The 14,059-nt window shown below is 39.4% G+C and overlaps 1 pseudogene; it reads right to left on the bottom strand.

Moving 5' to 3' along the window:
• Nucleotides 1-1,397: 1,397 nt before the first annotated feature.
• Nucleotides 1,398-1,929, bottom strand: LOC102835155 (annotated as a pseudogene).
• Nucleotides 1,930-14,059: the final 12,130 nt, after the last annotated feature.

Raw genomic sequence — 14,059 nt, 5'->3', positions numbered from 1 at the left:
TTCAGAGTCTCCTCTGACATCCATTTTGACCTTTTCCTCCTTTCTTGTCTTCTTAATGACTTTTCATTCTCTTCGTGTATGATGTTCTTGATGTCATCCCACAGCTCTTCTGGTCTTCGATCTTTAGTGTCCAATGCATCAAATCTGTTCTTCAGATGATCTCTAAATTCTGACGACAACAACAACAACAGAAGTAAGAAGTCACATTATTTCTGACTGAAAGTGCTATTTTTTAGACCCAGTCATTTTAATCCAGATGTTTCAATTGTCCACGTAACCAGACAAGGAGCAAAGAAGAGAAGCAATGTGCCTATGAACTCACTTGTGAGGATACCAGCACCAGTGGAAGAGAACCTAGTGCTTAATTAAAGACTAAAGGCATCATGCCAGGAAGAAAAATGCCATTTGTTACCTTGAAGACCAAGTAGACAGGCTGCAAGATGTAATTGGAGAGCAAATAAAATATCTAAAATGGGTGCATCCGGAAGTGAGATAAAGTCCAGGAGGGCAAAATTCACTTTCCAGTGTGTCTGTCCTCACTGGAAAAGAGTTTTATTACTTAAAGAAACAACACCACACTGAACAGAATAGGCAACTGATTAACAGGACCCCATAGATTGACATCCTCTGACATTGGGTCAGTCCTGACTCATAGTGACACTGTTGATCTTTACATGATCAGAGGGCCGTATCATTCTCCCACAGAGTGGCTGGGGGGTTTGAACTACAGACCTTGCAGTTAGCAGCCCAAAATTTATCCTACAGTGTCCCCAGAGCTTCTTTTAATTAATAGAAATACTCATTAACTCAGTTTTTATTCACTATGTATGTATGTATAAGGAGCTCTGGTAGCGTAGTGGTTACGAATCGGGCTGCGAACCTTAAGGTCAGTGGTTCGAAACTACCAGCGACTCCGCGGGAGAAAGATGAGGCTTTCTACTCCCGTAAAGATGTACACCCTCAGAAACCCTGTACAGGGTCGCTATGGGTCGGAACCGACTCCACGGCACTTAACAACAACAACAACAGGTATGTAATGAGTACCTGTATGTTCCAGGTACCATGTTAACTGCTAAGAATGAAACAATGACTAGGAGAGATAGATCCTCACGCTCAAATATTTATTGTTCTGCAGGGCACAACTGTTAACAATTCCTCAGGAATGAATACAAGAAGACAAGGCCCAAGAGAAAGCCAAAATTCAGCCCTTAATTTAAAAAATAAATTACAAAGGGGTGGGATGGTGGAAAGGTGAGCTTTACTACAGACAAGATTCCACTGGTTCGGTTCCATTGTTAAAAAACCTCTAAGCGGGCGTTCTTCCCAATGCATCGTGTGATGGTTGCCAAGAGCTGATGGGGTTCTATTTACAAGTTCAAACAATGAATATCTCTGGGTTATTGGTAGATTCTCCGAGGCTCCTGGAGCATCAAACCACCGTCTTTCATTGCTTCCTGCAGTTGTTTGATCGCGTCTGAGGCTGCCTCCCAAGGGGTGGGTTGATAGACCATGAAGTTAATTCCTGCCTGTAAGCATCGCTCTGCCAGCACCCTACCTACACTCTCACAAGCCACCATACTTCTGGTACTACATAGGTGCTTTTTGATAGCCCATGCACGAATGGATGCCGAAACCACAGTCTGGCTTCTTAGATGCTCAACAAATGCTTCAGTATGATGCTGAGTCCTTATGAATCGTAACCTGTGCCAAAACTCCCGAAAGGGCCACACTGTCTTCCAGCCCCATTCTTTCCTGGCTACTGCCAAGAGCTCCAGATTCCTGGGATTCCGGCTGGTGAATTCCGGGGCCACGTCTTTGTTATTCACAGGGTCTGCTTCAGGCTTCGCCGCCGGCTTGAGAGGGCCGCAGCCCCGAACTCGGGTTCCTGCAAACGGACAGCAGCGCCCAGAACTGCGACAGAAACGCCATCATCCTGGGGAACCTCAGGCAAAGCTTTGCCTCCTCCTGCTCCACGAAGATGCTCCAGCAGTGTACAGGCGCCACCGTATTGACTCAGGGAGAAGCTGAAGCCGGTGGATGTAATTTCATTCTCCCTGACCATGGAATTTTAAAGAGGAAATGAATATAGACATTTGACTCATTGAATCTATCATCCAATCCTCAAGCCCAAAACTAAACTAGTTGCTGGCAAGCTGATTCTTCATCATGGAGACACCGTGTGTGTCAGAGTAGAAATGAGCTCCAGAGATTTTCATTCGGTGACTGATGTTTTTCCAAGTGGATTCCAATGCACCTTTGGTACACCCAAACCTCCAACCTTTGATTAGCAACTGAGCATGTTTACAAACCCAGGGACTCTATCCAGTCCTTCAGGGACCATAGAGACATTATTTATTGTCAAAACCAGGATAATTGTTCATTGAATAATTCCCATGGGTCACAGAGTATCTGGGAGATCACTGAGTTAATCTATGCATGTGATATATTTTGAATACTAAATACATAAATATAAATATATCCCATCTGTATAATTTACCATCATTCTATTGATATTTTTAAACAACATTTACAAGTCAATTGATGATAAAGAATTTACTAAATATTTTGCAGTGAAGAGTCTGGTGGTAGAACTTGCTTACCCAATGCTGATAGGAGTTCAGTTTGTCAAGCAAGCTTGTGTTTCAAAAATAAGACTCCCCTTTGTTCAACATTTTTATGAAGCATTAGGTGAAGTTATGACAGATCAGATTGATGTCTTTGAAAATAACACAAAATCCAGAAGGTTAATGAATGACTTGGATCCAAAGAGTTTTTAATAAGCTAGAACAATAGGATAATTTTTAATAAGTTAATGTTTTATGATAAGATGCTGTTGTTAAGTGTCTTCGAGTTGGTTCTAACTCATGGTGACCCAGTAAAGAGTTTTCATGTAGTATCTGGTGGGTTTTAACCACAAACCTTGAGTTTGGTTAATAGTCAAGTGTTTATCCTACCTTGCTACACCTGGACTCCAAATATTGGGCATTGCACTTGAATTTAAGAAAAAAAAAAATGTTTTACTGCATAAATATGAGAAGGAAGAAATGTGACTTAGCAGTAGTATTCTTCAAAGAATAAATACATCTTTGCTACTAACTCTAACTCTATGGTGGTAGTATAAAACTTTGACAGAGAATTTATAGAATGGATAACTGAGAAAGAAAGTACTTCTCAATCCTGCAATTTTGTGTTCTTGGAACTGTGATGGCTGGAATTGGATCTTCCTCACTTTGTCTTATAGCTATGGTGCTGGGGTGGTAGTGGTGTACAGTTGAGTCGATTCCAAGACTAAATCTTTATAGGGAAAGAAAGCTTCATCTGCCCCCTGCAGAGTAAATGGTGAATTCAAACTACAGACCTTGGGCTTAACAGACCAATGCTTAACCCAGTAAGTCTCCAGAATGCCTATAGTTTAAAAAGTCACCTGAATATATATACATCGGATATCTATGGATTTATATATATATTATTGTTAAGTGCTGTCCAGTCGGCTTCATCTCTTAGCAACCCTCTATCTATCTATCTATCTGTCTGTCTGTCTGTCTGTCTGTCTAGCTATCTATTGATATGGTTAAGTATTGTCAAATTGGTTCTGACTCCTACCAAACTTGTAAGGGTTTCTGAAGCTCTACTGATGGGTTTGAACTGCCGACCTTGCAGTTAGCAGTCCAGTGCTTATGCTACAGTATTAGACAAGGTCTCTATATATGTTGTACAAATCCATAAATGCATGATAAACTGTTGTTAAGTGTCCTTGAGTTGGTTCTGACTCAAAGCTACCCTGTAAAGGGTTTCTAAGGCACAGCTGTTGGATTTGAATCACTGACCTTAGAGTTAGCAGTATAGTGCTTATTGTACAGTGCATGAGCACTTAAGTGATGAAATTGGATGCTTTTGTACTCATCTGGATCGTATTTCATCAGTGACCAGTCCTGACCTGTTACCTTCACATCCAGTTGCCCACTTTGAAATCATCCTCACATGGATCGTTTCCATTGCTGTCCTTGTTAGACACAGCAGTTTGAAAATCAACCTACAGAACTAAGAAGGTTTAGTAATATTAGAAAGGCAGTTCTTGAAAAAAACAAAGGAGGTCTAATAATGTTGGAAAGGCAGTTCTTTAAATCCATAGTAAAATAATTTTTCTCTCTATGTCAGTGCATTATTGACACAAGAGGTATCAAACCTATCTGGAAGATAATCAACATCCTCACCTCACAGCAAGTGAGCAGACTGGTTTCAACAATGTTTTCCTGAAATATCTTGTTATACACACCCATATTTACTTTTGTTTCTCCCGGAGGCAGCATGTTACTCACAGATACAGTGCATGTGTTTGTGTTGTATTTATCCACATCCTGGAGAAAAGATGTCATGTTGATGCTTTGTAACTCATTTTATTGTTTTATCTTCTTATGCCTATCTTAACTCATCCATAGGCTAGTCTGTTGGTTGAGGAAAATGTAGATGACTCACATTTGAATTACCTTGACTGCCTAGTTACACTGCTTACACCCACAGGATTATGACCATTTTGTCATTCCATTTCATATTGTGCCTAGCTGGAACTGATCTAACAGTGATAACCTTCCCTTTCCAATGATTACTTAAAGGTACAGAAATAAAAGCCACTATTTGTCAAAGAGGTTTAAGATTATTATGTATATATAAAGAGTTGGAACTTTAATCCTTAAGTTAGTGATCAACTGATTAGATAAGACTATGTTCTAGATATTAAAAAATATATATTATTGAAAATTGTTCTGAAGGTTGACTACAAAGTAAACTTCTGTTAAGGCTTCTGTTATGCCTAAGAGTTCTCTGATTTGAAATAATTGGAATTTTTTGCAGTCTGTATTTTTTCTGTCGGCATTATTTTGAAGAAATGAGTTGATAGTCTATAGTTTTATCTAGAGTGTTCTTTTATGTTACTCATGTTGTGTAAGTGTTATCACCGAGTCAGTTTTGACTCTTACTGGCCTTGCATAGGGTTCCTAAGCAGCATCTGGTGGGTTTGAGCTGCTGACCTTGCAGTTAACAGTCCAGTTCTTATGCTAAAGTGCCCCACTAGGGCTCTTTATAGAGAGCAATTAATTTTCAAACCATTCCAAAGCCTTCGATAGTTACAACTATGGTGATGTGTTCTTTTTGACTATGAATGTGACACCATTTCTCTTCAGTTTGTTGTTATCAGCATAGTTAACCATATGATTGTCTATTTCAAAATAGACAATCTCAGTCCTTTTTAGCTCACTAACACTGGTTGTTGTCAGGTGCCATCCAGTCGGTACCAACTCATAGTGACCCTGTGCACAACACATTGAAACATTTCCAGGTCCAGGGCCAACCTCACAATTGTTATCCCCCTTGAGTTCATTGATGCTGTTGCCACTTTCTCAATCTATCTCACTTGGGGGTCTTCCTCTTTTTCTCTGACCCTCCACCTTACCAAACATGATATCCTTCTCCAACGACTAGACCCTTCTGACAATATGTCCAAAGTATGAGAAACAAAGTTTGGCCATCTTGGCCTTCAAGGAGCACTCTGGCTGCACTTCTTCCAACACAGCTCTGGTGGTTCTTTTGTCAGCCCATGACACTTTCAATATTCTCCTCCAACACCATAACTCAAAAGCATCAATTCTTCTGTGGTCTTCCTTATTCACTGTCCATCTTTTATATGCATATGAGGTTATTGAAAAGACCATTAACACCTAGCAAAATGATATTTATGCATGCCATTTCATTTTTGACAACTTCCAATTTTCTAAGACTCATGTTTCATACATTCCATGTTCTGATTACTACTGGATATTTGCAGCTGTTTCTCCTCATTGTGAGTTGTGTCCCATCAACAAATGAAGGTCCCAGATGCTTAACCTTATCTGCATCACTAAGGTCAACACTACTTTGAGAAGGCAGCTCTTTCCAGGTCATATTTTTATTGCCTTCCAACCTGAGGGACCCATGTTCCAGCTCTATATCTGTCAAGATTCTGCTACTGATCCTAAATCTTTCAGTGGTAAAGCATTCAGAGGTGACCCACCTCTCCTTCTTCCTAGTCTGTTTAGTCTAGAAGATTCACTGAAACCTCTCTACCCTGGGTGATCCTGCTTCTATTTAAATTCCATTGGCATAGCTACCCAGCTTTACAGTAACACACAAGTCACCACAATACAACAACCTGTAAGGTCACTTAATATCACTATTATTCAAATCTATGCATTAACCACTAAAGTCAGTGATGAGTCAATGGAAGAATTCGATCAATTTCATTAGTTTCAAATGATCAAGCATGGAATGAAGATATATTGATAGCTACTGGTGATTGAAATGCAAAAGTTGGAAAAAATAGGAAGGTTCTATAGTTGGAAAGCTCTGGTAGCGTAGTGGTTACGAATCGGGCTGCGAACCGTAAGGTCAGCAGTTCGAAACTACCAGCAGTTCCGCGGGAGAAAGATGAGGCGTTCTGCTCCTGTAAACATTAACAGCCTCAGAAACCCTGTGCAGGGTCGCTATGAGTCGGAACTGACTCCACGGCACATAACAACAACATAGTTGGAAAACATGGTTTTAGTGATAGAAAGGATGCTGTAATCACATGATAAGATTTTGCAAGACCAATGGCTAATTCATGGCAAATAGAGTTTTTTCGGCAACAAAAATATATGATTATATACTAGAGGTCTCCAAATGGAACACACAAGCAGCAAATTGATGACATCTATAGAAAGATATAAAAGAGGACAACAATATCATTAGCCAAAACTAGGTCGGGGCCAACTGTAGAACAAACTCATTTGCTCATATGCAAGTTCAGGCTGAAGCTGAAGAAAATTTAAACAGCTGTAAACAAGAGACTCTAAAACTTACTCTTGAGCATAAAGAAGCTAAGATAACTGGGAGAGATGAAAGAAAAGGACAGAATACAAACTTTCAAAAGTCTTCTCAATAAAAAGTCAAGTATTATAATAAAATGTGAAAAGACCTGGAGTTAGAAAACCAAAAGGGAAGAAAATGGTCAGTATTTCTCAAGCTAAGAGAACTGAAAACAAATTTAAGCTTCAAACTGCACTATCGAAGAACTCTACTGGCAAAGTATTAAATGGTACAAAAAGCATCTAAAGAACATGGAAAGAATAGGTAGAGTCTGTACCAAAAAAGAAGTAGTTGATGGTCACCCATTTCAAGAGGTAGCATATGATCGAGAAGCAGTGATACTGAAGGAAAAAAGTCCATGCTGCACTGAAGGCACTGGCAAAAAATAGGGCTCCAGGAATTGGCAGAATTCTACTGAAATGGTTCAACAAACTGATACAGCACTGAAGATGGTCTTTCATCTGTGCCAAGATAATTTGGAAGACAGCTACCTTGTCAACCAATTGGAAGAGACCGATGTCTGTGCCCATTTTAAAGAAAGGTGGCCCGATAGACTGCAGAAAGCATCGAACAATATCATTACTATCACTTGTAAGGCAAATAATTCAAAGCCAGTTGCAGCAATACATTAACACGGAGCTGCCAGAAATTCAAGCGAGTTTCAGAAAGGATGTGGAAAGGCAGATATTATTGCTGACCTCAGAAGGAAGTGTACTTGTGCATTATCGAGTACATAGGAATATCTGAATTTGTGGATAACATCGGGAAGAGTGGGTATTCCAGAATGCTTAATTGTTTCTGAGTAACCTGTATGGAGACCAAGAGGCAGTCATTAGAACAGAACCATGGGATGCCTAATGGTTTCAAATTAGGAAAGGTCTGTACCATGGTTCTATCCTTTTATGCTTATTCAATCTGAATGCCTAGCACACAATCCGAGAAGCTGGGTTATATGAAGAAGCGTATGGCATCAGGGTTTGAGGAAGATTCATTAACAACCTGCAATATGCACATGATACAGCCTTGCTTGTTAAAAGCAAAGAAGACTTGAAATTCTTACTGATGAAGATCAAAGTCTTCAGATTTCAGTATGGATTGTACCTCAACGTAAAGGAAATGAAAATCCTCACAACTGGCCCAGTAAATGTTGTTGTTTAGTGTTGTCTAGTTGGTTCAGACCCTGCTTAGGGTTTCCAAGGTGTGGCTGGTGTATTTGAACCGCCAACCTTGCAGTTTAAACCGATCTTGCAGAATGATTATCTTATAACACCATACCAGTACTTTGCAAATAGCATCATGATAAATGGAGAAAAGATTGAAGTTGTCAAACACTTCATTTTGCTTGGATCCACAATCAGCATCCATGGAAGCAGTATTCAATAACTCAAATGACATAAAGCATTAGGAAAATCTGCTTGCAAAAGACCTCTTTAAAGAGCTCAGAGACAAAGATATCAGTTAGACAATTAAGGTGCACTAGATCTATGGCATGGTATTTTACATTGCTTCATTTGCATGTGAAAGTTGGACAATGTTTAGGGAAGACCATAAGAGAATTAGTGCATTTGATTTATGGCATTGGTGAAGAATATTGAAAGCTTTGTGGCTTGCCAGAAGAACAAATAAATCTGTCTTGGAAGGGGCACAGCCAGAATGCTTCTTAGAAGTCAGGATGGTGAGATTTAGTTGCTCATACTTTAGACATGTTATCAGGAAGGATAGGGATCCTGGTGCGATGCTGTGGGGTAATGCGCTAGACTATAGGTTGACTTGAACTGCAAGGTTCGTGGTTCAAACTCACCAGCAGCTCCTTGAAAACTCTATACAGGGTCGCTCTGAGTCAGAACCAATTCCATGGAACTTGACAACAATAACAATAACAAACAGGAAGCATCCGTTTCTGGAGAAGGACATAATGCTTGGAAAATGAAGGGTCAGCAAAAAATCAGAAGATCCCCAATAAGATAGAATGGTGCAGTGGCAGCCACAATGGCTTCAGATATCACAATTTTGAGGATGGTGCAGGAGACGGCAGGGTTTCCTCTGTTGTGTATATAGTCATTCTGAGTTGGAACTAACTCAACTCGATGGCACCTAACCACAACATGATAATGTGTGTGTGTAGGCATCTGAGGGTCTGAGTGTATATGTAGGTTTGCGTGTACTATTATGATAGTAGATATTTTAGCCTGTTCTCTATACTGCTCTACCAGAGAAGAGTCATTCAGTTGAGAACAATGTATTTAGACCAGGTTAGAGGACAGTTTATGATGCTGAGTTTTCAAATATCCGATTCCTGATAATGAGAGTGACATGGTATGAGTGTGAATTAACTTGATGACAAACAAGAACAGACATTTTTATGGATTATAGGCTCAAAGCAAAGTTCAATGGCTAGGTAATCACCAAGTAGGGATATGCTAGGACAGACTCAAATGCAGCGCATAGTAAGTGCTCAATAATTACTCGAGAAATGTTGTCTAATGTATCCTGTTGTTGTTAAGTGCCGTTGAGTCGGTTCTGACCCATAGCAACCCTGAACAGGGTTTCTGAGGCTGTAAATCTTTATGGGAGCAGAAAGCCTCATCTTTCTCCCGCAGAATAGCTAGTAGTTTCAAACTGCTGACCTTGCGGTTTGCATCCCATTCATAACTACTACGATACCTGATAATGTCGATTTTACCACTCTTCTTTGAAAGAGACAACAAATAAAAATAAGAATAGATCAATGTATTTCTTTAGAGTAAACCAAATTGTGTACAATGCCACACATGATTAACATTTTGATTAAATTTACATAGCGTTAAAAGCAAAGGGCCTGGTAAATATTTGGCTTTGAAGCCTGGAGATTTTACTCTGAAATACCATATTAGATTAGCAGACACTCCAGTGATTATGAGTACAATCTCTGATTATCCTGCCTGCCTCTGAATCCCAGTTTTGCTGCATATTAACTGTGTGACTTTGGGCGAGATACTTGATCTCTCTGTGCAGCATGTTTTTCTTGTTAAGGCAGGACTAACAAGAGCACCTCATTCATTCACGGTAAGGCTATTGTAGTATAATAACAACAGTGTAACTACAGAGCTTTTGAATACTTGTAAGTAATAAGTATTCTATGCAAGCCAGTTTATTGATACTATTTGGTAAAACGTGGAGATGCCACATGTTTTTTTGTTCCCAGTATCTCTGCTCCTCAGTAACTCCATACAGGGTTGCTATGAGTAAGAACCAACTTGACAGCACTTAAGAACGACTCCACCAGTGTAGCATGGATGATTATTCTACAGATTTATTCAGCGGGGAAATAATAGCAAAATTGTGTTAAGTAATATGACACTGAATGAGATCTCAGTTACACACTGTTGTCCAGAATTTAATTTTCTCAATTGGAAGATGTTATGGTTTACTGATTACCACCTGAAGTGACAAAAATTGGATGATCATCTTTCTAAATTATTTATTTCACCGACTTGGTACTGTGAAACATACTTTGAAGGAAAAGGAATATTTCTTCATAAATACCAAATATTTTGTCATAAAATGTCAATGCTAGTATTTATGAATTAAAAGACCTCTTTATGGTTTTGGAGTTGTTATTTATTCTTTCTTTTGTGGAATCAATATTACTGGTTGTTATTGTTGTTAAGTGGCGTCAAGTTGTTTCCAATTCGTAGAGAACCTGTATGGTATTTCTGTGGCTTTAAATTTTCCAGGACTAGAAAGCCTCATTTTCCTCCCCCAGAGCAGCTAGCAGGCTCGAACTGTGGACTTTGAGACATGCAGTCCAGTGCTTACCCTGTGGAGCCACTACACTCCCAAAAAGTGGTATTACTGGCACTGTAGGTTAAGGCACTAGACTGCAAAGTTAGTTTGAACTGCAAGGTCGGCAGTTCAAGCTCACCAGCTTCTCCTTGGAAACCCTATACAGGGCTGCTATGGGTCAGAAACGACTGGATGTCGCTTAACAATGACATAATCACTGTAGAATTAAAGGATTTCAGACAGTTTCAACGCAACGGCACTTAACAACAACAAGAACAGCAATAGACCACTTAAAGTTTTTGAATAAGTATTAATAAATCTACCAACTATTTTAAGTCTGAAGTTCTGGTGTGGCACTGTAGATAAGCACTGGACTGCTTGCTAACCATAAGACTGGAGGTTCAAACCTACCAGTCACTCCTTGGAAAACCTACATAGGATTGATGTGAGTCAGAAATGACTTGGTGGCACTTAACAAAGACAATTGTAAGTCTATGGCCTTTCCCCTGAATGTGGCATGATTACATTTTTCTGGTTTGAAGAAGTATGCTCATTCAACTGTTACATACCAGTTTATACTTTTGCTATTTTATTATGAGGAGTGACAAGTTCATGACTTTGTTTTAGAGACACTTATAAATACTTTGGTTGTTGTTAAGTGCGATCAAGTCTATTCCAACTGACAGCGACCCTATAAAGGGTTTCCCAGTAGCAGCTGGTGGGTTTGAACTGCTAACCTTTTTGTTCGCAGTCCAGTGCTTATCCTACAGTGTCAGACCAGGAGTAGGTAAATGGAAGAAAAATGTGTCTGGGATTTTTAAAAGTGCAGGCATAAAAAAAAGATAAATAGCTCACAAAATGTGATTATTAAACATTTAAAAATATGATAACCTCTACTCTATATCAGCAAGATTATGCATTCTGACAGAAAATGCTTTATTTTTCTCTTGATATTTTACAATGAAAAATTTTCTTTTATAAAGACATCATTGAAAGAGCTGCCAAATTTTCCTGGACCTAAGCTTCTGGCAGGAGAATGCGCATGCTAAGTGGGAGGAAATGCGTAACCCTGAAGTGATAAATCTCAACATGGGGAACCATTGCCCCTGAAGGATAACTGAAACTAAATAAGAGATAAAGAGAAAAAGACAGCATTTTCTGTCAGAATTGTACATTGTTGTTGTTGTTGTTATGTGCCGTGGAGTCGGTTCCCTGTCCAGGAGTTTCAAGGCTGTAAATCTTTATGGGGGCAGAGAGCCTCATCTTTCTCCTGCGGAACAGCTGATAGTTTCGAACTGCTGACCTTGAGGTTCGCAGCCCTGTTCCTAACCACTAGGCTACCAGAGCTCCTTGTACATTGTTGTTGTTGTTGTCAAGTGCCTTCGAGTCGATTCTAACCATAGCGACCCTGTATAGGGTTTCCAAGGAGCAGCTGGTGAGCTTGAACCGCCGACTTTGCAGTTCAAACGGCTTTGCAGTCTGGCGCATTAACCCACAGCGCCACACCAGGACTCCACTAGTATTCCATTAAAATTTTCTTTTGCCTGAGAAGGAATTTTTAGTATTTTTTTGTGTGTTTTTTTTTCATTGCTGCTGGATATAAGGAATTTTTAAATTCTCTCTGCTAGCGTAGCGGTTACGAATCGGGCTATTAATTTCACGGTTAGCAGTTTGAAACCACCAGCTGTTCCGTGGTTGAAAGATGAGGCTTTCTGCTCCCGTAAAGCTTTACATACACGGAACCCCTGTACAGGGTGGCAATGAGTTGGAACCGACTCCACGGCGCATAACAACAACAACAATCTTAGATGATTACAACCACAAATCATGGTGTGTAAAGAGATGGTGCTGCAGGTTAATGCGCTGGACTACAAGGTCGGTTTGAACTGCAAGGTCGGCGATTGAAGCTCTCCAGCTGCTCCTTGGAAACCCTATACAGGGTCACTATGGGTCGGAATCGGAATCCACTCGACGACACTTAACAACAACCACAAGCAGCTTTAAGGAGTCCTAGTGTGGCACTGAAAGAAAGGTACTGGACTGCTAACCAAGAAGTCAGCGGTTCAAACCTAACCACTGGCTCCTAGGAAACCCTATATGGCTTCATTATGAGTTGAATCGACTCAACGGCACTTAACAACAAGAAGCAGCTTATAAGAGCCTTGATGGCGTGGTGTGTTACATGTTGAGCTGCTAAGTATACGTATAAGGTCAGCGGTTCAAGTCTACCAGCTGCATCTAGGGAGAAAGACGAGGCTTTCTATTCTAGTAAATGTACAGCCTCTGAAACCCTAGGGAAACTTCTATTCTGCCTTATAGGGGCACTGTGGTTGGCATTGATTCAATGGCAGTGAGGAGTGGAAATGACCAAAATGTAGGCCTTGGCCCAAGGTTCACAGAGGTTTGGCATAGTTTGGAAGTTGGCAAGCAATATTCAGAAGCATGAGTTGAAATGAGTCAGAACTGGTAAATACAACCTTAACTCTTGGTGGGCTGAAGGTCATGTAGAAAATAATTCCTTAACATAAAACTATTAAATCTTTAGGTCCTAAACTCTTTTTAAACCTTTGATAAATGGTGGTGTGCAACTAGGAAACTGTGTTATGAGATAAATAACCTTTAACTTTTTATAAAGGCAGGGTAACACACATGTCATTGTTGTTGTTGTTAAGTGCTGTTAAGTCAGTTTTGACTCAAAATGACCCTGTATAGGATTTCCTAAGAATGGCTGGTGGTTTGAACTACTGATCTTATGGTTAACAATACAGTGCTTGCTGTACCTCTTCAAACCAGGGCTCCAGGTTGGATAGAAAATCATTTTGGGAAAATAGTTTCTGTTTGAAATAGCAAAATAATTTAACTGTTGAACTTCTTCAATTTTATCTTAATTTAAACTATGTGAACTTTAATTTGTTCTAATTAAAATTGCTATTAACTTTTAATTCACAACATGGCAGAAAAAATCTGACATAAAGTAATATGAAATATTCTTGCCCAGTCAAAAGTTATCAAATTACTTTTTTAGATCTCTCTCTCTTTCATACACACACACACACACACACACACACACACACGGAAAACAAACAAAACACGAGGAACTAAGGCAATAAACTAAGTATTCCATAAGATTTTTGCTAAGTATATTATGCAATTTAAAAAAGGGCAATTTGTGTGAACTATTTTTCAATTGTGAAAGAAAGTAAAAGCTTTCTGTAATTTTTAAGTACAAAACAGATTTTTAGAGCATCAGCAATTGGCATTGGAGGAGGTATTGAAAACTCATGTTACTAACAGGGGCCCCTTAGATTATTAAAAAATTGAAGTTGTGTTAATTGGGACACATAAAAAGGAATATCCCCTCTTATTTTCAGAATATGTAGCTTTACAGTCAGTATCGATTTTCTAAAATTAGACA

Source organism: Chrysochloris asiatica, unplaced genomic scaffold (genome assembly GCF_000296735.1).
Source record: "Chrysochloris asiatica unplaced genomic scaffold, ChrAsi1.0 scaffold00029, whole genome shotgun sequence".
NCBI classification, from domain to species: domain Eukaryota; kingdom Metazoa; phylum Chordata; class Mammalia; order Afrosoricida; family Chrysochloridae; genus Chrysochloris; species Chrysochloris asiatica.
This window is presented reverse-complemented; position numbering and strand designations above follow the sequence as displayed.